This window comes from Festucalex cinctus, chromosome 2 (genome assembly GCF_051991245.1).
Source record: "Festucalex cinctus isolate MCC-2025b chromosome 2, RoL_Fcin_1.0, whole genome shotgun sequence".
Taxonomy (NCBI): domain Eukaryota; kingdom Metazoa; phylum Chordata; class Actinopteri; order Syngnathiformes; family Syngnathidae; genus Festucalex; species Festucalex cinctus.
Window position 1 is genome coordinate 12,902,176 of NC_135412.1, and position 25,668 is coordinate 12,927,843.

The 25,668-nt window shown below is 37.6% G+C and overlaps 1 long non-coding RNA gene across 3 annotated transcripts in view; it reads right to left on the reverse strand.

The window, feature by feature from the left end:
* LOC144013753 (uncharacterized) overlaps positions 1 to 25,668 on the reverse strand; it is a 51,065-nt gene that overhangs the window by 10,432 nt on the left and 14,965 nt on the right. For 2 of the 3 annotated variants that reach the window (XR_013282316.1, XR_013282317.1), the window contains exon 4: positions 956 to 1,201. This is a non-coding gene — a long non-coding RNA (uncharacterized LOC144013753). Of the gene's footprint in view, positions 1 to 470; positions 1,202 to 25,668 lie in introns of those variants that run through there. The other variant, XR_013282315.1, reaches the window with a different exon arrangement.

A 25,668-nucleotide genomic window follows, 5' to 3' on the forward strand; every position in this document is an offset into this window, starting at 1 on the left:
TTATCCCCTAGAATTCCCATAACCTTGACAGTAATAAACAATCTTTATAACAATAAAGACAAATATTTTATAGCAACCATTTGAGTCGCACAATATACACACGTTGCACTTCAAACTGCAGATATGAAGTACATGTGTGATCCTAATTGCTCATTAAACCCAATACACTCTTGTCTTCATATATTTCTGGATGCGGGAAAGGCTTGAAATTGTTCTGTCACTTTCACTTATTCGTACATATCTCAGAAATCTATTTTGCTGGTATGCAAAATGCCTGCCACATCCTGACATTTGAGGTCACAGATCTCTCTGGTGTATTGCAACATGCTAATGAGGGTCTCTCCAGTGCCATAATGGTAAAGACAACGAAGGGCTGTTGTTAAAGACCCAAAAAGAAACTCTTAAGACACTGGAAGACATTTGTGTTCATTTTCATGGAAAGGGCATACATACAGTTCAATAGGAGAAAAATCCTACATGTCCAAAAATTTAATTATCACCCTCACAACACATATTTCAAATCATCATTTCAATACAATGTATCTAAACATGTGACTTTGGAGCTTCCACTGCATTTGACATGCAACAGGAAGGTCAAATGTGAGATCATAGAATGGGAGGCAATCACTCAGCAAATAATTGGCCATGATGCCATGCAATTTCCACACAGAAACCCAACAATGGATCCAATCAGATTACACAGATGTCATGCCTATGATGCTCACAGCCAATAGGGGACACATATGCAATCACTTGGCAAGCTACTGTAATATTGTATGGTTCCTCTCCATTGGAGTTTGACTGCAAAAATGACTGTAAATGATATGACTTTAGATTAAAAAAAAAAAAAGATAAAATAAAAAAAAAATAAAAAAAGCTATGTCAAGGTTATTCGCAAGATACTTACACTGCAGCAACTGTGAAATAGAAGGCTTTGGGATTTTGGACGACTCACCTGACATGACAAGTCTCTTGGTAGAGAAAGATCAGGTCACAAAAGGTGGGATACAAGCATGCTGGGAGCTGGCTTCCAAATGAGGTAATACCACTGTGCCAGTCTGAGCTGCCAACTTCAGAATTATTGCCAACGCTGGTCGAAATGGAAGACCCAATTTGTTTAGGGAGCACATTGGAGAGGAAGGACTGAGTCATCGATTATTTTCCATTCACAGTGCACAATGCTGGCTTTGGACTGGGCAGACTGAAAGAAAGTGAAAAATTCCATCAATGAAGGACAACCAAGAAATATGAGCCGCCATCTTGTAATCTAACAGATGAGATTAGGATCAAACTCAAAATGGAATTGTCTTGGGTCATGGATCCTTAGTGATGTTACACGATTTAAGGCTTTCAAGACAAGTCAAGTTTATTTGTATAGCCCTTAATCACAAACGTGACTCAAGGGCTATGGTGACTTCGCCTGATTTAAGCACCGCCTGTGAATTCAGACTTTTGTTAATGAACACATTACTATAGGCTATATATGTTGGAAAATACTGAAAATGTGCTAAGACATAACTATGTACTATATAGTTGTGGAGATAGTGTAAAATAGGTTCTCACCATTTCAGTTTTCCTGAATTTGTTTTGGTCATGGCTAAAACGGCACCATCAAAATCAGAACCATTGTTATTACCCAAGTACATAAAAACACACAAGGAATTTGTCTCCAGTAGTATAAGCTAGTGCTGGGCGATGTGACGATATATATCGCCATGATGATAAAAAAAAGTTTTTCGTGCCCTTTCTTACTTATCGTCTCTATCGTCATTAACAATCTTTTTTGACAAAGATGACCATACTGTATGCAGTATTAGAATGCTACAGTATTATTTTTGTCATTGTGCATGCACTTGATGTATTTAAGTGCCAAACAAGAGGAAGAAATGACTTTTGCAGAACAATTTACGTCTCCGTAACATTTACGTCTTTTAGTTTTACTTTGCGGCATCGTTTATAACAGCAGCTTGCCTGGATTTGCGACATCAAACTGCTTCACTTTAACACATGCACACCTACGCGCACAGTCACACACACACACACGCAAGTCAGACGATGGAGGAGGAAGAAGGCAAAAGAGAGCGGCCGCTGAAATGGAAGAAGCTGCATCTTAAACAACTCCACAGAAAGAGGCACTCTTTTTCCGAAAAAAAAAGGCAGTACATCTCTTTTGGTTGCATTTTGGTTTCACGAAGTCCGATGTGGAGCAGAAAACAGTACCGTAATATGCAAGTTGTTCCACAGGAACATTCCAGCACCCGACGCGAACACAACAAACATATTTTATCACCTTGAAAAGAAGCACGAAAATGAGCTCATGACTATCCTACAGATGCGAGTCAACAAAGATAATATCAGTGAATCTGGAACAAAACGCAAGAAGAAAAAACAAAGTCAACCGAACATATAGGCGTCCTTTTGCGCGGGTCACCCCGTATGACAGAAACTCACCTCGCTGGAAAAAACATAAATAAATAACGGAGGCGATAGAGTGTTTGATTACAAATTCTGTAAAACAAAATGTTTGTTTTTATTTTGATATAATTGCATTTGCCACATCCAAATAATGTTAGGTACTGTTGATCTACTACTCTAGCTGCACTACAAAGATACAAACATAAGAAAGTTGAAACTTTGCACTTTGAAAAATATTTTTTGTTGTTGCATTTCATATATGACCGAAAATGTCTGAACTTTATTTTTTATGCCTGATAAAAATCTGTTATATTTATTATTTTATATTGCAGCACTACTGGATTCATTTGTGACAATCTGTTTAATGTTACTTACAAATAAAGTGTGAAAATGTAAGCAGAGTATGTTGAATAATTTTTCATGGAAGAACTGCAAATATGTCTATATCGTGGTATATTGTTATCGTGATATAAAATGGTCCATATCGTGATAGAATTTTTTTTCCCCATATCGCCAAGCACAAGTATAAGCTATACTAGTATTGCAGCAGTGACGTGCAGTGAGCTATAGGCTTGGGTAGCAGGCAATTGTAAATTGAGACGCACACACCAATTACAAATTTGTGTGTCGGCAGGCGAGTGTACAACGTATACTAGGGCGACCATATTTTTAACCCCCCCCCCAAAAAAAAGGACACTCTGCCTGACTAATATACTTAAATGAAACTCTGTTTACTCCAAGATGCCATACATTTAAACTATTTTAACGTATGACTCTTCTGTATGGTTAGAAAATAAAACAAAAACAAACGATCTTTTTGACTTGACAAAAATGATTATGACACAATGTTGTATGTGCCTTTTTTGGTCCGCAAACAAATTGGGACGAGCAGGGTTCGTACCCATTTCCTCCCGTGTGGCAGTTGATCACTTTGCCCCTCAGCTAAAGTTCTGGGCCACAGTTGCAGCCGAGGACAGTGTTTGAACGCTAACTGATGTACATAAATGTGGGTCTGCCCGTTGCGGTAAACACGATGCAGTGCACTCCGCCTCCCATTTGCAGCACAACGAAAACCAGACAATTTAATTAATTAATAAAAACCTGTCCAGACGCCCGGAAAGGATGTAATAAAGTGGACATCTCCCTGTAAAACAGCCTAATTCCTCGCAAAATCAAGCTAGCAATAGCAATGTCAAAAAACATGTAATGTGAAACTATCCACAAAGCCAATCTTTCCCTTTGTAGCATTCTTTGTGAAAAGTACAAATAATTTTCTGTCCCTTACTTTGCTGAAGATCCGGTAGCTAAGGCGTTGGTCTCCCATCCTTCAAAAGATGATGTTTTTCCTCAAAACAAACGTGTGAAAATAGTTTTGTATTTTCCAGAGTGGCATCATCTTTGGAGTTTGGAATGAGTCACCCCTCCCCCACTCTATAAGAAATGTTGTGTGTTTGTTTGTGGACAGCGGCTTCGTCCTGGATTGCCGATGGGCTATATTCTTGCCTCGGGAAGCTTAACGCAGACATATTTTCATTATGACTCGACATTAAAGAGGCTAGGTCAAGTAGCATGTATTTTTTTTCCCCCAACTTGTAGCTGTGATATTTGAATGACAGATGATGTGTGTAGTTTCAGTGCATTCAGCAGACCCAACCAGTGTTTGAGTGCCAAGAGAACGACTTTATTATTCACTATATTTTGAAAGCTCATTTTTACATAACTGGTAATTAATATTGGGTAAATTTGTTGACACCAGATTTTTGTGGGTGATCAAATTTAGATGGCATTTATTTTCACAACAGGCAATTTAAGGCTGCAAATGACAGTTTGTGTCAAGTCAGTGTTATGGTAAAAATGCCTCAAAAGCAACGCTTGGAGATGAAGATAGTTGAAGCTAACAAATCTTGTTAGCGAGTTAGCAAGTTTATCATGATTATCTTGTTCATTTCCAAGTATAGTAAATATAATTGGGAAGTTTTACAGGACTTTTAAATGTCTAACATGTTTTTTTCGTACGAAAATATAATCTGCAGCATGATATGTCCAACTGCAGCCATTTTTCTTTCGCATTCATTTATCAAGTAATTTGTGTTTAGTTTTCTTTGTTTTGTTTTTTTTAGATTGTTTCACTTCACCGAGAGCACGAAGGAGACAACGGATAGTGACAGTAATTTCGCTGATACAATTCTGTATAATTTATAAGCTGTGTACTATGCTGATGCCTATTAGTCATGGCAGCAGCTTGTTTACAAGCTAACACGTGCCACTTCCTGTCCTGCTATTAAGATACATCAAGCAAGGGAATTTTGCCGAGCAGGTTTCATCCTGACCACAGTTTAACGGTGCGGAGATTAAGATGATGTATGGGAGTACGTGGTGTCACCCTGTGTTGATGCAGGCTGCGTAGGGTGAGTAGCACATTAGCACAGGAAGCAGACACACTCACAGTCCAGTATATGCCATCCAGTATTTACTGTAGTTTAACCTAATTTAAAGAAATTTGTCAGCGTGCATTGAAATTATTGGTGGACAGCAATAATCAGATATGAAGCAAAACAAATGGGAATAACAAACATTATTGAAAACTGGGAAGAGTTACTCAGGAAATGTGGTCCATAAAATGGTAGTGTCAAACCATAGACTACACAGATTTTCTTCCATGATTTGGATTATGAATGGAATACTTAATAAAATGTCAACAAAAATATGACATTTAGATATAAGGGAAACGAGTAACAGGGGAACCTCTAACAGCCAATTAAATTCATCCAGGGTTGTCCTTGCTTTCATTTGGCTTTCCAAACAATATTAGTAATACACATAGAAAATAATGGCAGCCAACAATTCCCAACTGCAGCCATCATGAAACATTTTTTTTAACTGTACATACATTTGATTTATTCATTCAAGCGTAAACATGTGCTAACCATTGTTAATAGTAAGACACGTACGAAGGTTCACTGTGGTGAATCTTGCTGCAGATGAGGCGCGCAAACACGCACACACTCACTCTAAGAGGTCTTTGTCCAATTTCAAGGTCAATTTATCTTAAACCTCATTTATAAATGAATTATTTTATTTTACAGTATAGAATTCTGTGAAAGAATTACATTTGTCCACACCTGAAAATTTTACAAACAATTTCATCCGGTTAACCATTCTTGGCTCAGTCTGAACATGTTAAACAATAACCAACAATGTTGATTATAAACATCCGTTTTAATACAGTATTTCTATTTCTCAACATACTTTATACGCAAAAATGTATTTTTGTGACAGACGCTTCAGCTAATTTTCCTGTAATATTGAATTTCTGAGTTTGCCAAACCCGATTATCAAACACACAATGTAATATGGGTGTAGTCAAGTCAATTGTGTCGAAATAGCACAAAATTACAGAAGTAATTTCAAGGTACTTAGCATACGGAACAGATGTTGAAGCACATATAATCCAAGTGAAGCCCGCATGAGTAAGCACTATGCCGATCAGCAAGGCAACAGTTTACCGTTGAGTGCACACTCGCGCTGCTTCTATAAACTCGTAACCTTCTTGGTAATAATGACAAACAGACATGGCATGGACAGTAGTAAAGTCTCATGACAACCTGAACGTCAAGTATAAGGCATGGAATTTAATAATTTATGAATGAAAGGCCTCACAACATACAGTATCAACACAAACCTCACTTTTGGAATATATTTGCCACCTATACCAATTTTTCCTTTATTTTCCCACTTTGATGGTTTTCTTTATTCGACCGACATCATCTGATGCCTGACGACAATGACTTGCTCATCACAACTGTGAAAAGTATTTGCTATGAAAAATATTGACTTTTGAAAAGCAAAATGAAAACTGGCTCAGTGATGCAGGGTGGCGTCATGTTGGATTTTTTACAATGCTGTTTGAATGCTGATTATTCCAAACTGAAATGACGTATTGTGCTTATCACGGTTCAAAATTTAAACAGGGATATATTGCGGCCTGGCATAAAAAGCTGACCTGGTATAATGGAGCCTATGCACAATTGAATGTATCATAACATTTTAATGTGGGGGTTTATTGCATTTTGAAAAAGAGTTAGCCAGAAACTACACATTGTAAACAAATGATCAAACGTTTGGTTGCGAAAATAAAATTTTTAAACATGATCCAGCCGATTCCTGTACTGCTTATCCAAATTAGGATGAACTGGAGTGTATCCCAGCTGACCATGGGTGAGAGTACAGTACACCCTTGGACTGTATACTGTATAAAACAGTAGTGTCCAAAGTTCCAAACTATGGCCCGGGGGCTATTTGTGGCCCACCATCCATTTTTAAGCGGCCCGCGGCATATATTAAAACTGACATCTGATACTAATAAATTTGTTTTATATACACACACCGTTTTTCTAAATATATAAATATGCAAATTAACTATTTACAATTAAACAAGTAACATTTATCTTTATATAACACTGTAGTGAATAAAGATACTGCAGTTATTTATTTATTTATTTATTTTACAAGCAAAAATGTTTTCCTCCTCTTTCTGCTCTGTGTCAAGGTCCAAATTGTTAAAGTATCACATCTATGATTCCCAAGTAACTGCTTTAAAAATGGTCAACTTACAATTGATTGCTCCTGTTTTGGATCTGAACGTAGAGATGGGATTCAGCTGCTGCTCAGTGCAGGGGCAGATATTTTCTGCTGAGTTACAGGGTCTCGATAACCACACCAAAATCTTGTAAAATACTAAACTATTTGCCTTTATAGAACGTTGTTCAGATAGTGTTAAAAAAACAAAACAACAACACCACATCAATATTTAAACAATATGCAACTTTTTGAGTGACTGAGTTTGGGGTGCTTGATAAACTAAAGTTGGAAAAAAATGAAGTGGCTCTAGTATCCTTGGATTTTTCTGCATGTGGCCCTCAGAGGCAAAAGTTTGGAGACCCCTGGTATAAACAAACATGCATTCACAATTGTACATCACTATTAGGTGCCTTTGACACTTTCCCCATTACAAAAACCAAAAATGTGAGATTTTTCACTGAATTTATGTTCATTGTATTAAATAGATAATGGATGTTGTTGGAAATGTTAGCTTGTCAAGCTCCCACACTTTTTAATAAATTAACATTAAGCAGAAAATGTGCACACAGACAGTAAAATACGCCAGCTTGCTGATAGGGTGGACAGTGACAGGGTGGACAAAATTGGCTAATGTTGGCATTTCATGAGAAAATGCTGGATTCAATTAGCAAGCTGTTGATGTACTGTTTAACAAATATATTTCAAGTTTCTGAGAGGTTTTTATACCAACTGATATTTTCATGATGACAGAGTGGACGTCAAGATTGACAACATCCAATTGATAAAAATGAAGAAACATAAGTGTAAATATTTATTCTGCAACTATTACATTGACGAAAGAAAATGCTGGCCACGTCATCTTACACCATAATGATATATGATTATATTTTAGGGGCACATGCAAAATACCATATTCAATATGATTATGACAATACGTCATCAAACTGACTAGTTTAATCAAATAACGTGGACAAAAAAGCTATGAAAAAGATGTGATTTTGTCTCATCTAGTGAGCAGGGTATTGTGAACCATGAACAAAATTAACATATTTATATTATAAACTGAAGGAAACCCATTTTACTCGACTCCTAACAGTACTGGTATGCAAGCAAATATATGAACACTTATAATTAGAATTCCACACTACACTGAATTTTGACTGAATGATTCTGATGAGGACACCAAAGGCAAGTTAGAGCGATATTGAGGTATAACATACAAACTCCACACAGAAGCCCCAGAGGCTGGATTCGAACCCCTAACCTCAGAAATGTGAGGCAGATGTGCAAACCACTCAGCCTGTGCCACCCCAGTTTACGTAAACAAGTTTCCCGTAAAACTGATACAGTATACAGTACAAGCAATGTGTTCAAGCGGCCCCCTACAGGTAGTAGCTAAGCAAATATGAGGATAGCGCATGAGGTCTCTCTCCATTTTTACCGCTGTGGAGCAAACATGCTTTTATGAGTGGATTTTTATGTTGGTTGGGGCATGCACGCGCACAAGGACACAGGTATTCAAAAAGAATATGCAGGCTAGCAATACACACTTCTGGAGGTACTTTCACCGTGGTCAACTGCTGCACAAAGTCATGCAAGAGTAATGTGCCTATGAAGTGAGGAGGAAGGCTACACAGTGACCATGAAGCATTCGAAATAATCTTAGCAAAGTGCAACAGCGTCTTAAACATACTACTGGGGCTGTATGATTTTGAAAAACAATCTAGTTGCAATTTCTTTTCCTCAATGTTGCAATTGTGATTTTATTTTTCAAGGTCCATGTATTTTCTTTTAAACAAACAAGCAATAAATTGATCTTTTCAATAAACAATATCAGATTGCTTTTACATAACTGATTTGGCCTTATAGGTTAGGTTTAAGTTAAAACAAAGGCAAATGGACCATGAATTTATATGAAAAAGTTTGTTCATCTGTTTCAATTAGAGTTGTTAACTTACAAAACACTTTTTTTTCTTCTTTTTTTTAACTTGCAGCCTTTGCGTTTTGAAAATGCATTATAATACATTGTGATGTTGATTTGAATCTGGTTAACTGTTCAGCCCTACACTTTGCAGTGGTGCCTTGAGAAATTTGAGATATGTTTAATTTGTGCCATGACCATGTTCATAAGGCAAAAAAAAAAAAAAAACTCGGATCTCGAATTAACTTTCCCCAATGAAATGAATAAATGCCATAAATCAGTTCCAGCCTCCTGAAAAAAAAAAAATCAGTAAGATTTAAAATGAAAAATAATATTATAGTACTACTCATACTTTCCAAAACATATTGTACATCAATTACATAATTAAATAGAATTTAATAATTAAACCGTTTTGACCACATGTTTTGCTTCAAGTCAACGGACGTTGTGCCTTGGCACCTGGAGGTTTGTAATACAAACAGAGACACACAAAAAGAGGCTATGTGCAAAGCTATGTGTACAGGACTGTCTAAGAAAATTAGAATATTGTGATAAAGTCCATTATTTTCTGTAATGCAATTAAATAAGCAAAATGTCATACATTCAGGATTCATTACAAATCAACTGAAATATTGCAAGCCTTTTATTATTTTTAATATTTTCTGATTATGGCTTACAGCTTAAGAAAACTCAAAATAGAATATTTCCTCAGACCAAGTTTAAAAAAAAAAAAAGGCATCATCAGCGATATTAAAACAATAAAAGGCTTGCAATATTTCAGTTGATTTGTTATGAATTCAGAATGTATGGCATTTTTGCTTATTTAATTGCATTACAGAAAATAATGGACTTCATCACAATATTCTAATTTTCTGAGACAGTCCTGAATATCTACGTTTTATGTCTAGTTAGACACATTTCAAAATGGCGTTGAAGAGCAAAATGGACAACAATGGCTGGCACCTAGAAAAACATATTTGATGCTTTGTTTTGATTGATTTGTTAGCAGAAATATACACTTTGAAAGGATGTAATGATGCAAAATCTGAAAATATAAATGTAAAGAATGTCTGTAAGATGGGTTTGTTTTGATTTGTCGAACTGTTCCTATTTGGTAGAAGAAGCACTTAATATCATGGTACAAGTCTCTTATTGTGACTGGTCTGGTGTTGCATTGCAGGGAGCGACAGTGTGTATAGCTGCCTCGTAAATGCACAGGCTCGGCTTCCTTTTCTGCTTTGCGTTCTTCCCTGCACAATATCCAGATGTCCTCTTATACAAAATGTCACAATTGCTTTTAAAATCCACCATAACCGTCTTTTTTTATCCACAAAGCTTATTTAGTCCAGCTTACACTGTTCCAAATTATTAGTAAAACAATACGCTCTTTTTTGCATATTTAGCCAACACACTTGAATGGAAAATTTTGATCCTCACACAATTTTAGCTTCTATACTTATTGAGATTTTATAGAATAAAACTGTTTTTACAAGTTATGCACATCAGTTAAAAAAACAAATAGGTTCAAATGAACTCTGACAAAATTCATATTTTCTGCATTTCATAGAGCATTTAAAAAAAAAACTAAATTCATCACTAAAGTTATGTTAACATGTTTATTTTATATCGCCTTGTCAGAAATCTCAATAGCCGCAGTTCAGCCCCTGCAGCATTTTATTTAAAACATATTTATGGAGAAAATCTCAGCCTCTCTATGTATTAGTCAAGCCCCCTTTAGGCAGGAAAACAAATCTTTTAAGCCCACTTTCAATATTTCACGTGGCGTGGTGGTTGAAATTGCCTGAATGCAGGATTTAAAGCATTTAGAGGATCCTACATCAAGAGGTTCTTGTAACTCCACAGGCGCCAGCAGTTTCAAATACTTCCTTGCTGCCCATAAGTGGCTTTTTAACAGCTGCTCTGACAGAAACTTTTCTTAATATGCCCATACCAGGAAAAAAAAATTGCTCTCTGAACAGGGATGGACTGGCCATCTGGCATATAGGGCAGATGCCCGGTGGGCTGGCGTGTTTTGATGTTGTTGCGGTGAGATTTAATTATTATTGTCCTCCCTTTTTCCCCAAGACACAGACAATTCATCCTTTTACAATATAGACAGCAAGGTGAACCAATCAACATCAGCGGCAGAGCTATGTGGTAGCCAGGGGAGGCATCATGTCTCGAAAATAATATTTATAGGAATCTCTCTTTAAACTAATACGTGTGCTATTTACAGTCAAATTCAATGTCAATTGTAGCCATTACAGTATTTTCACACCATAGCAAGCAAACGCGGCTGAGAGTCATTATCATACCATCTACACTAATGGAATATCTTGCTCAAGGACGCTTGGAAATGGTCACAATGGCCAGGGTTCAGACACACAACCTCCATGTTGGGAGACGGTCATTCTACCACTGAGCCATGCCCCCACAGAGAGGTTCACGAGCATGCATAGTATTGTCCATTAACTGCAAGAAGCCAATGTCCAAACGGCAAATTGTGTGTGCTTTTTGACAGGGTAGCCATTTTTTGCAAATAACAAGCATCTTCACTTGGCAACATGATTCAATTAGGAACCTAACTAACTGTGTACTGTTTGACAAATAGATTCCAAATTTCAAACTGTTTTTAATTTAAATATTTTTTTTCCAAATATTTAATAATAATAACAATGCCTAACGAAGTGCATGTCCTTGGCACTCAAGGACACCATACAGTATGTTATTTTCGCATTACATAGCGGATATGTTTATTTTAACATCCATATTATATGAAATTTACAAAAATGATGTATAAATATTTATTCTGCAATTGTCCACTGTTTCAACCTCCCTGTCATGTAAAACAAGAAAAACGCTGAATACCGATAAAATCTAAAATACTGTGGCAATTGTTTTGATATTTTCAGAGGTTGAAGCGGACATGAGTAGAGATGAGTATGGGAATTTGTGACGATTAAAAGCATTTTTGTTTCATTAAGCAAAGTGTAGCTTTTGCACATGTACAATGGTGCTCATAAGTTTACATACACTGGGGGTATGTAAACTTATGAGCACAACGGCATGTGTGCAAATGTTTGGCCACTTATAATAAGACCTCAGAGTTTAATTATTCTGCTACATTTTCATGATTGAGTCATTCTGATGAGGACGCCAAAGGCACTTTATAGTTATGTTGACCCAAAAACTTCCCCTGAAATCGTATAAAATCCTACATGCATAACAATTTGAATCACAGTCTGCAGTAGTTGTCTTGTAAGTTGTGGACTGTATAAAGTTATCAACATTAGAAAATTCACTTAATATAGTACTTACCACGAACTCAACTGGCAGTGTCAATGTGACATCTTGTTCATGACGATCCATAACAACTTGCATAATGCAAAAATTGTCTTTATCTATATGTGCCCACCATACATTCCTGTTTGTCAGCCAATGTGGAAGTGAGCCAAAGCAACTCAGATTCTGTATGTAATATATCAGCCATGTCATGTTTGTTGGGGACACTGCTGGAAATTTCTTTCATGCATATAATACAATACAAGCGTCACTGAGAAGGGGGAAAATAGTTACACATAAAAAAGTTATTATTAAATGGGAAACGGAAGGGGCACAAAGTGAGGTAAGTAAAAGGTAGCGGAAGGTGCCTGAGGCTTTTGGAATTTTGACCACTACAACTTGCAGTATGTTTTTCTTCTCTCTCTTGAAATTTGTGTGCCTTGGACAGCCAGAGCCTCATGGTGCCTAAGGGGGAGTGACGGGGAAAAAAAATGTAAACGTATAGAGGCTGTAAAATGACACGTCGAAATTTTAAGGTATTTTGTATCATAACGCATACTTGTCTTTAAACGTTTGTTGTGATTCACTCACAAATCATTCTCATTTTACATAGCATGAAACTATCATTCTGCTGATTGCCATAGGTACATATTAAAAACATGTCAATCAGATGCAGTATTGCTTGATGTGTAAGTTGAAGAAAAGTTAACAGCAATTTCTTTGGAAAGATCAATAATGTAATGAATTACCAGGACTGGGAGCTAAGTTGATAATCAAAGTGAAGTCATTAAGGATGATCTGTCACAATTTCACACACACATGCAATTTTTATAGCAAAATTATGCCTCAAAATAAAATCAGTGGCATAATAATCAATAATTCATTTTCTGCAGCCTTATGTTGCGCCTCATTAACATTCAGTTGCCGTGCTCCGTTGCCAAAGTGATTTCAATGTGATCTAAGGTCAGTATCGGGAACCTGTTTCATTTTACATTAGGTTTTTGTAGTCTAATGAGTGACACACACACCCAGAATATGAATGAATTAATATTAAATATCAGAAAAGACTGAAGACCCCCTGAAACTAAAAATGTTCATAAATTATGCAGCCTCAACAAAAAGCATTTTCACAACTGCTTTCTCAAGCTATGAGAGGAAATAACGCAGGTCTCCTTCCACGGGAAAAGCCAGAGCCCCGCTGTTGAAGTAATACATTCTAATGCTATTAGGGGGACAATAAAAGTGTCAGAGCTCTGTGAACAGGTGACCACAGCGACGTCTGCTGCTATTTATCAATCACAAAGAATTGTATAACTCTGATACAAAGTGCTCACTAGTTGACATAATGTGATAGGTTTACTTTGTTGTGCATTATTGGAAGCTAATACACAACACTAACATGTTTTTCAAATATGCACTCAAATGTTGATTGGAAGGTAAATGAAGAGGAGAATTTAATTGGAACATTGGAAATCAATTACTACTTCTGAGCACAAGCAGTTCAAGTGATTGTTGGTTCAAATCATTTCAATTTGTTGTATTATAATTTGAGCGATGATATGGAAACTAGTCACGCAAACTGGCATTTTTCATTTTTGACATTGTCTCAAGTAAATGCTCAATGTTGACTATTGTAAATTTGACATGAATTTGGTGACCAACTAAAGACATGGTAAAAAACTGGAACATTTTTGTCTTTTTTGACAAGTTTCAAGTACAACTGACATTCACAAGAAGCTGCAAAAATGACTAAACCTGATGGAATATGCATGGCAAGCCAAGAAGAAATCTATTTGACAGCTATGACACTCCTTTTACTGCATTGCACCTCTGTCCAAATAACTGAGAAAAAAAAAAACTGGTAGTTATCTGTGTGTACTCTGCGTGTAACTAGTTAAGGCAACAAACGTTTGACGGTAGCTTTTCCTCTTCTTGCGTAAAGAATTTGGATTCTTCCTGTTCCTACAAAACGGTTCTTCCTCCCTTTGTTTGTCTGTCTTATGGCAACCTTCAGAGATACGGGTAGGATAATGATTTTCAAACCAACATAGTGAAATCTGCGAGCTGCTCGAGTTAGACAGGTGTGATGTTTCACATGACTCTTAATATCGAGCTGATTCACTGCCATAAAAGTTTGCTACCTGGTTCCGAGGCAACGCGTGCACATGTACACCAAAGACGGTGATGATGTCCTCTTATAACCACAAAGCTGACATTTATAGTTTTTGAGCGAAGTATCTTCACATCAATTGAATGAATTGCAATGAAATTTGCTTGAGACTTTTATGTTACTCTCAGGATGCATCAAACTGATGTTTGATGACAATTTAGTGGCATCAACTTCAATATACAATTCTGGGGGAAACAAAAAGCACCAAAAAAAAAAGTTATGGAGGACCATATTTGTGTTTAGTTTAGACTATATTGTAGTCAGAGGTAGTTTCTGCAAGCCGCAGTGTGTGTTCAGGGTTCGGGTTAGAATGAGGCATAACTAGTGAACCCACACACAAGTCCGATTTCTGGCCTGTTAAAAGGCAGTCTGCTGTAAAATAAATTCTTGAATTTAAAACACAAATTAAGATATGATGCTAACCAGAAAATACAGCATTGCATATTTCCTGCACATAATGATGACTAATGATAAGAATTTATAAAGACTTCATATACTCAGAATTTTTGCCGATTCATCTTTTTGTAATTAATGATTTTTTATTTTTTTTATTTTATAAAATATAAATTGCTAGGAAAATATACTACAAATACACTCTTACAATAAAAACAATGCCCACACAATGACTCAAGCAATGACATATGCCTATGCACTGCAAGACTGGACTGTTAATTTTGAAAATAGACAGTATATTTTGCACTTCCTCATTCAATACACTTTCCCCATCTCTCAAAGTACAAAGTGACAGTTGATGTAATATGTGTAAATTCTTGTACTTGTGCACTGTAAATTGTTTGAGGTTAAATGATCAAATGATATGTTTGTCTGTATATACAGTATCATGACATTTTATATTTCCTGTCTTTGGCTTACAGTCAATAATAATATTGCATTAAGCTTTGACAGTGCTGTCGTGGCGTGAGAATGTCGGCCCCCTGGTTGCCTGTACTGCTGTGTTTACTGCCTGCCGGCTTAACTGCACACTTAGTTTGTTAGAAACCTATTCACCGACGACCTGCTGGAAGTTGTAAATGTGTTTTTCTGTCAAAAGTTTCCATTAAGATGCTGTTTTGTTTTGTTTTTTTAAGCGTATTTTTCAAAAAACTGTAAATGTGGTGCAAAAACAATACTACCATTCAGGTCTGTAAAGACTATTTTTTGCTTAAATAAGTAAAATGAACAAAAAAAAAAAATGTTTTCTTTTTTTCTAAGGGTTTCTACGCTGATTCATAGCATGTTTTTGCAAACCTGAAGTTTGAACCTGAAAATTATTCATAATAACTCTTAAGATCTGTGACTCAACAGAAAAGCACATTTTATTGTGAACATTACAAAAGGCAAGGCAAGGCAAGTTTATTTGTATAGCACATTTCATACACAAGGCAACTCAATGTGCTTTACACAAGGAAAGACAACACGTAAGCAATCAAGAAACAGTTATTAACATTCAAAAGAGAATCCAACGCATTGAGTACAATTATGATATTGAGTAGCAGCAACAACAGGACCACATTTTTATATATATATATATATATATATATATATATATATATATATATATATATATACACACACACACACACACACACACACACACACACACACACACACACGCGCCCCCCAAACACACACACACACACACACACACACACATATAAATGGCTTCAATTGGCTGAATAAAACAACCGGTATATACAGTGGATTTAAGAGCTAAACAAACCAATATACTGTACGTTTTTTATATATTAGACTTAAGACTGTATAAGAGGGTACAAAAACAATACCCTGAATAATAATTTTCATGAACATGAGTGCCTTTACATAAAAAAATTTAATATACATTTGAAAGACAATTTAAGATTTGTCTAATGTGTTTCTCAGCAGTCTGACCGAAGGAAGAAATGTAACACCCATATGCGTACATGTGCGCGCGCACACCCACACACGCACACCCCCACACGCCTGTAAACGTGGCAGTAGACCAAAGCTGTTGGAAAGGCGAAATGATCATGATTGATTTCTCTGGGTCAACTGTTTTATAGTGAGGGTAAAACAGATAAAGGATAAAATAGGTTGAATTTAATTTCTCAATTTATATAGTAGGCTTCTAATTTTTCAAATTTGAATTAATTAACTTATCCTCCTCTCGTCAGTTTTGAGAAAAATCATGTTGTTGCATGTAAAAAAAAAAAAAAGTTAATTCATTAGTTGTAAACATTGAAAAAGTCTCTCACTTTTGATGATGCTGGACGTTGAGCACCTCAATACTCGATCCGAAGAAGGCAACCGAAGCCAGGTAGCTGCACGTTTACTGCGGTGACCAGCAGAGATGACATCATTGGGATTTTATTACCTCCGCCAAGGAGGTCATAAAATTCGAGGTTAGGTTTTCATTACCATTTGTTTGTTGTTTGTCACCTTTGTTCCCCACCTCTGACTGATATCAAAACATAGTTGTCTATACTGCATGCTCAGGGAAACAATTTGACTCATGAACAAGAAACACTTTTTACCTTCCATTCTTACAGCACACTGTAATTGACTATGGTCTATTATCAGCTATAATAGGTTAGTTTCCACAACAAATCTGCATTCATATTCATACAAATTTCTCTTCCACTAGTAGCACTTCAGCTACAAACTGCAGCTTCAGCCACAAAAACTTACCTAACTAGAAAGTGCTCAGTCAAGTTCAAACCTTCCCAAAATAATCTAATTAATGTGTTTGCTATGTTTAAGGAACCTGGAACAAAATTCAACATGTTCTACCATGATGCTTCGAACCCGCATCAAAGTTTGGTAGTAATCGTGAGGGAGTTTAATCGTAAACTCTAGCTCGTTTGCCCGATGCAAACATATGCTGGTTTGTCACGCGATATTCAGGAGGGGTTTTTGTGCAAACTAGGAGACCATTATTGGATTACTGAGGTTTGACAACAAATGCATGTGTTCCTGATTTCTATTAGGTGTGAGACAAATTGTGCAAATAGCTAGGATACATTTTTTTTCTTCTAAATCATGAGAATTTACGGCATTTCATGAGTCATAGTGTTTCAAAATGTTATCATCACTTGGTTCACTATAACTTTTAGTATCCTTAAAAAAATAAAATTATATATATATATATATATATATATATATATATATATACATAGAATTTTTTATTTTTTTTGTATAAACCTCAAACTATAAATTTAGGAATGTAATTTACTCCAATTCCTCATTTTAACTTTTAGTGGAAAGTTGGCCATTTGTTTACGCTCGTATTTGGCATGGCTACTTCAAGCCATCCAAATCGGTGAATGCTGTGAATCAAAATAATGCCTCTTGCGGTGCATCATTTCTGGTGCCACTTTTAGATGGTTAAGTACAAACGCTCCTTAAGTCTTTAATTCCCTACATTTTGCTAGTTTTCCTCCAACTTCACTGGGTTTTCCATGTCAACTTAAGCACACACCCATGTCTGGAGCGGTAATTTGCCCCTGTGAATAAATACTCAAGTATAGCCGCACGCCATTGTCATAAATGCAGAGTGAAAGGAAAAAAAAGAACTCTTTTTAATAAGACCACAAAACTGCTTGCTGCTTGGTTGGCACTGCTGGGATTTCAGGACATATTTGGTCAGGTGGGCGGAGCTAAAGAACAGGAAGAAAATGCTCCAATGCTTCCCATTCAGTTACGAGCAAATGGAGGAAAGGGGCTGCAGTATGACTGCATCGACTGGCACGGACTAGCATAATCCGACATTACACCATGATATTGTATAACAGATATTGGGGGGAGGGGGCAGTGGGCGGGGGGTATTCTCATCAATGCCAACTGCTGTTTTTTGTCTGATTCTGCTTGTCCGTTTCATTTTTCCTCACGTCAGACTAAGCTGAGGTACTGACATCTGGGCATTTATTGTCCTGGCAAACAATGGCTGCTGGCTGGAGCTTCGCATACTTTCGAACAACAAGCAGGGGTTCCTTCAAACGGACAGATTTTCCTGCGCTAATTTTAGCTAAAGTCTAAACCCAGCCAAAACATTCCAACTGCACCGCGTTGGACGGGCACATGATGGATGTGTTGTACATCGATAATTTATTGCAATAGATTAGTTTGAATAGTTTTGATCTATTCCTGTGGTAAGCAAATTTTCTAAAGTGAAATTCAGGTTATGCGTGTGTAATGTTCAGGCTGTGATTCATGTCACTCATCTTGTTCATTGTATATTATCTTCTGTGTAGCTTCACTTATTGTCATCCACTCAGAACTACCCAATTATCGCTATGTTTGTAGCAAAGAACAGCAGTTGACCGGTAATGCTTTGACTGAGCAAGCTAACATGCTTGCTCAGTAAATTCCATAATCGCTGAATTCATAGAATCATCGCATCTCTGAAACCATCTCTTTTCTGGAAAACTAAAAAAATAAAAAAAATAAAATTATAATAATTATTTCAACAAATCATCCCACAGTGCCTATATACTATTACGAAATTTCCGTTAAACACAAAGTGAATATTTGTTGTGGGTACACCTCTCAGCATATACACACCAAGTAAATCCGTTTTACTGACTTGAAATGTATTGAACCACAACCTTAACATCAATGTTGACGATCAGTCAGTTTTGAGGCTTCTTCTTCTTCGGTGGATGATTAAGTGGTCTGAAGAAACAAAGACTTGAGGGCAAGCAATAAATCAATGAAGACCTTGTTTCCCTGTGGCTATTCAGCCACTTGGGGTGTAAAACTCTCAAAGGCAATGAGCACTTGAAAGTCTGGAACTGTGGACGGATTCTGCCCAGCAATTATCCTGTCTGCGTGCCTCCTCAACGCTGCATACCAGATATGCTTGGACCTCTTCTGCAATGATCGCAGTTATGGACAGACACATACCAATGGCACTTTTCAGAGCTGGGAAGACGGGGGCCTCTGGCCATCGCTCCAAAAACATGCCACACAGCCTGCACCACCCACACCACACAGACGTGTTATTGATGACCACTGACTGCTCGCGTCCTCACATGAGCCAGGGTGGCCGCCATGGGCAACAAAGCAGTAAAAAAAAACTTGTCAAGGTAACACAACTTGCTCATCAGCAGTTCCCGTCACTTGTCTTGTTAGTCAAGACGGATATATCATAAAGGTGTGTGCGTAATAACTCCAATTTCTTGTCACCTACATTTGAGTGGTGCCCTCCAAGACTTTGTGTTGCCATTTTGGGCCGTTGCCCAGTAAGGAGCGGGCCAACCAACACCTGTCAGGAGGATTGATGTGTCCAGCTGGTGAGCAAGAGGTGGGTTAAGAGACATGGGAGCAGGGGCAACGCATATTAAATCTGACGGACGCGACGAGAGGGGTGTGGTTGACGGGGGGTGCAAGCTAAAGACTTGAAGGCGATGGCGAGATGAGGTAAGATGGAGCGGTGGATGATTGCGAGAGAAGGTGACGGAAGTGGCTCTACCTTGGATATCTTCAAGGTGACTCAGTATTGCATGTACATTCCCAGGGGTTTACTACTGCAGAAACGGAATGAGAGCGAAGGTACAGCGATAATTTCAAGGTGCAAAAGCTCTTTGCAGATGTCCAAATATGCAGTAAATCACTGTGAAGACCTGAGGGTGCTCAAATGCTTTTGACTGAATCGGTCTCCCGGCCAAGAGGCTGCAGAATGACTAAAACATTAACAGGAGTCTTCAGGGTAGCGGCAGCAGTCCACCCATCCCCCACCAGCACCTACACAATCCAGAGGCTGTGCAAACACGAGGCAAAAACAAAATGGCCTCCATTCAGATGTCATCCAATGTGCCTCTAACATTTGAAAGTGAGCGAATGCCAGAGTAGACAAGCTTGCGCACAAACTATTTAGCTGTGTGTAGTCATTCCCATGAACTATAAAGCTGCCCCTGACATTTGAGAAGAGGGTTGTGTGTCAAGTTACAGGTGTTCCTTTTAACACAGTTGCTCAAAAAAAGGAAAAGAAAAAAAGGTTCATGCTCGTCATCTTCTATGGAGGGGCTGAGGAAACAGAAGTGACATTTGGGTTTGAAAATTTTAAAATCAGATCTACAATTAAGCATGATATACTGTACTACTACAATTGTATAACGTTCAGGAAAAAAAATCTAATAACACCAACACCCGAAGTACTTGAAGAGAAGTATCAAACAAACATTCTCACAGGTGTATAAATTATAGCCTACACATATATTTAATCAAGTAAAAATTCACTATTGTTTGCTCGATAATCACTGGCTGTGTCCCAATGTGCACCCTACTCCCTATATAGTGCCCTACTGAGGGGTCAAGCCATTTTGTAGTGACGTCTGAATGTCTAGGGGGGGAAAATGTAGGGCAGTCAAAATTACCCACAATGCACTCTGAAAAGTAGTGGACATCGATGTTCACTCAACTGGGTTGATATAGATCACAATACATTGCAAGTATTAATAAATGAATGAATGAATAAATAAATAAATAAATAAATACATAAATAAATAAACATGGCGCGAGCAACAGAGCAAGCGCGAGAATCAAAGTGATGCATTAACATATACTATAAAAATAATTAATGCGTTATAGCTGAAAATATTTACAACAAAGGAACTAAAGTAGTTTTAAAACATTTTCATTCACAATAAATAGTCGAACATTCATGCGCCGGTACGTCATAACAGTTACGGTGGTCACGTGATATGTGACGAGGAGAAAGTAGTGAGCTGGCTGTCTGAATCGCCAAATAGAATGAGTGCACTACATATTAAGCCACTATATAGTACAGGGATATGTAGTGAATGAGGGGTTAGGGGACAAGGGTGGACATCCGGACACAGCCACTGAGATGGATAACTAGCTAGCTATCTTTTGTACTTACTTGTTATCTTAGTAGCTATGTGTATTGCTCACTGATCTGAATATATGACTGGATACTAGTCAATAGCCCATACACGCCCGTGCAAGCCATTGCAGACTAGGCCTACAGTAAAAGCTATACGGTATACGTGCAGATTAGACATATACAGCCTGCAGGCAGTTAGTATAGAGGCCTGGGTGGGGGGGCGTGAGCGGTCAGTATTTTTTAACAAGTTTAAAAAAAAAAAACGTGGACGGTATGTGTTGCTATGAAGACCCCCTTTTTCCTTTTTTTTTTTTTTTTTTTTTTTTTAAAAAGACCCCCTTTTTCCCTTATCGCTGTTACTTCGACCTCAAAATTAGATTTGGCGGAGGCATCTTTTGTTGAATTAGTTATAATTCTTTAATTAAAAAAAAAATACAAGTTTCCTCCTGTAAACATCATTAAGCATATAATTTATGCATGTATTTAAGGCAAGTTGTAAAATGTCTGAAGTCCTCTAGTTTTTATTTAACAAATTTAAAACATCATAAATCATGCTGTTTCTACGAAGTACTGTCTCAAATGTTCTCCAATTTCGATACTGTAAATGTATAGGATCGTATGCCGAGAAACGTTTCTTGGGAGGAGCAATATGGCGGCCTCGCGGCTTCAAAAGTCAGGTCAGTGGTCTTGCTAGCTAGGTAGCCAGCTATCTAGGTAGCTTATTCAACAACTAACCGTTAGGTAAGATTTAATTTATTAATTTGTCTGAATTAAGTAAAAATATGTAAACAAGATGTTAATTGAATAGTCAGTAAAACATTTAGTGCTGCAATCTTTTTCAAATATGCCATAACATTAATGCATCTAATTCTACCTCATAAATGGCTGACTTGTGAAATGAGGAGTATGAAATTCATGAAATTCTTTTTCACAGTTTTATGGGCATAAAATTACAAATGTAGATTTTGACTTTATTGAACTGTAACTGATGTGCTAACTTTTGGAGTGTGTATAAATGTTCTTTTTATGTATGCTTTTTAAACTTTTTGCATGCTGAACATTGTTTTAATGTCTGAGCATTACCGCTCGTTCATCAGAAGACATGCTCCACTCCTTCCCTCACTTTTCCTCTGACCTCAGAATGGAAAATAAGGCATGATTTAATGCTTGTATAGTGAACATTAATAGGGATATAAACCACTAAAGTCATGTAATTATAGGAGTTTCACAGCACAACCAACCTCCAAAAATTATCCAGATACATTTAAATACAACAACAACAACAACAACAACAACAACAGGGCTCATCTTAACCGAATTATTTTGAACAATTTCAATTTGTTGCATGCTTTGGCGATTTTTGGATATTAAGGGGAAAGCCCCCAAGGCAGAAAGTGACGAGCATTTCTCTTTGACACGCCTGCTGTCTTCATGCGTGTGCTCGACTGCCCCCTGGCAGATGCACTTATCATTGCACTAACATATCAACAGAAATGACCACTCCCTAGCAAGAAAATACTACAGAAAAAAAGGCCAAGCCTTAAACGTGTCATTTTACACTGAAGAAGAAAAACAGCCCTAGTTGTGCGAATACAAGAAACTCATAGTGAACATTTGGACATATATGTGAGCCTTATGGGAGGCGTACACATTCTATGATCTGCAACAAAAGCTGAGAAAAAAATCCCAGTAGGTTTCCCACTAAAATGTTGTTCAAAAAAATAGCAAGACACAGAGATACTTGTTGAGAGGCTTGTGAAGAAAATGGTTTATTCAAAAATATTCCATACACTGGACCCCCATGACTAGTTTTACGATCTAATTACATGCATGAGAGAGTTTGTATTAGACGTTTTGCCTATATAATATCCTGAAAATATTGTTCTGTTTGGTCAGAAAGTTATTAATATAAAAATGAATTCATAAATATGGTGGTAATTTGCATGCGGAAAAAGTGTTTCTGATATTTTGGCTCCCTTACTCCATGAGAGGGGCAATGTATTAGAAACGCTCCATTGCAATTCTACACCTTTGGCATTTAAATATTTGCCAGCAATGTATCCAGTATATCTGGTGTGAAGGGAGTATCAATACAAATAAACAAATAAAAGCAACAGCAGAAAATATCATGTCAGGTTTTAAATGATCATTTGGATGGGAAAAAAAGTTTAAACCCAGCTGGGTAATATATCTCTGTGTCAGGGTGTTTCACGTTCTGCTTGCATGTTCACGGCTAGACTGGCTGTAACACGGTAAGGTTAGATGTGCTATTAAACTACCCTCTGTCACAAACACATGCTATGTGACATCACTGCGGAGTAGCCCCAAAACTGACACGGAGAAACGGATACTGCATTACAGTACCGCAGCCGAACTAAAGGTGGCAGCACAACCCCTGACAAGACTCGTTACCAGAAAGCATCTCTAACTAACCTAAAGTGAATGTTGACCGCTAAGCCACACATTCTTATGATAGGTGCCCACTGCCAGCAGCTGAGTGAATGAGGCCAACTTTGTGGAAAGCCCTTCTGGCTTCATCAACACACTAGAACTACTGACCCTAAGTAGTCAATCAATAGCCTCTCATCCATTTGAGGTGAGAAATACAGCAGTGTCACTTTTCACAGCAGACAGAGAGTTTTGAGCTTCGTAACACCTGATAAATGGATACAGAGGACACTTCTGAAAAGGCCCCATGTTGGAAAATGTGCGTCATTTCTCAAATGACTACCAAAGCTTAATGGCACTGAGGGAAAAGCATGGAAAGTATTGAACTTAATGGTTAATTACCATCAACAACAACAAAAATAGACAATTGCACATGATGCATTCCTAATTATTTTTCCTCAGCGTTAATAAAGTAATTTCCATGGATCGTGCTCACTCATCAGCTAGAAAATCAGTGACAGCGGCACGATTTAATGAATAGTTTAATGTAAAAATGTTTTGGTTTGTTTGAGATACAATGTAACAATGTGAGTATAAATATGGCTGTATTTTTGCACTGCCTCATACTCAGATATTTAGCTACGTTTGACAGCAAAAAAATTGCACCTTTATATTAATATCTCTCTGAATGGGACAATCAAAGCAAAAATGTCTATTTGAAAAGTATAAGTGAAATATTTTTTGGGGTTGGAGGGGGAGGTACAGCTCTTGTATTGAAGCTCTAAATTGTGATGGTTTACCACTTGAAGTGTCCAATGTGAACAGTGTTAATACGGTTTAACGCGGGTTAATTGAAAAATGCACTTCAGCATTGAGATTCTAAAATAAATTTCCCCTGTGGTCCTTTTCCATTTGAGGCGCTAGATTCCAGATTAGAGAAATAAGCCTGTCACACTGATAAAATCCTGAAATAAACTGCATGCTCTGATGGCATTTTATTTTATTTGGAGACCGTGTTAGTTCTGGAGCATCTCAGAGAGACAAGTCAATCCTGAGGTTTGCTAATACAGTCCCATGGACAGGGGATAAATCCCTGGTAGGCTACAAAAAGCCGATCAATATAGAAAGCATGTAAACAAACCAGGGTGGAAATGAAGTTGAGATGGATGGAGAATAGGAGGAGGAGGAGGACTGAGTGTGACCACTAACACTTCATGGGTAGGAAAGAATGAAAATGTGAGGGGGGCGGCTGGGTGAGGTGAGGAGCAGCGGGAATGCAAATGAGAAGATGGAAGATGCGGGTCCACAGAAGAGAGAAGAGGAGAACATCCAACAGAGATGGGGGACAGCAAGAAATGGAGGGAGAGAGGAAAACGGTTGTGTATAAGTGATTTATGCCAGTTGTATAATTTTCTACAACACTGCCACCCCCCTCCCCCACGCCAAACACCCCACACACCCTAGCTCCTACCCTTCCCCTATGGCTCTCCTATTCCGCCTCCATATCCCTGCACCCTCCCACCAGTCTGTGCTCCTCCTCACTGTCACACCAAGAACAGTCCCTGGCCACACTGGCAAAGTGATTAAGATTCCGCCGTGATGCGACTGCAGCACTTCGCAAATGGAAGACTGGACATAATTTCCCTAAAATGCTGTTTTTTATCACCTATTTCCCCTTCATCAGCTTGCCGCACACGATTGATAGCTGATGGCACCTCTGACAACTTAACGATTTTATGGTTAGATTTATGGGCTATCTGCTCCTCTCCTTTTACAGCTCAAACTCTGTAAAAATGCTTATTTCTCAGATAAGGAGAGGGAGGGCGTGCGTCTATGTGTATGGAATAGTATCATACCCAGCAAAATGAGCGTATGGGAGAGACGAGCCCCTACACTGCATTGCAGCCAAGAAGAGGCTGTCGATGACTTCATAGCTTTTTGAAAGCCTAAATTATGTCTGCACATTACCATAATTTAAACAACACTGCTTAGATAGTGACTAAATCTCATCAGCTCTTAATCACCAAAGGCATCAAGCATCAGCTGCTGTGGTGGGATCGTTTACATATAGTGCATCATAACTTCAGG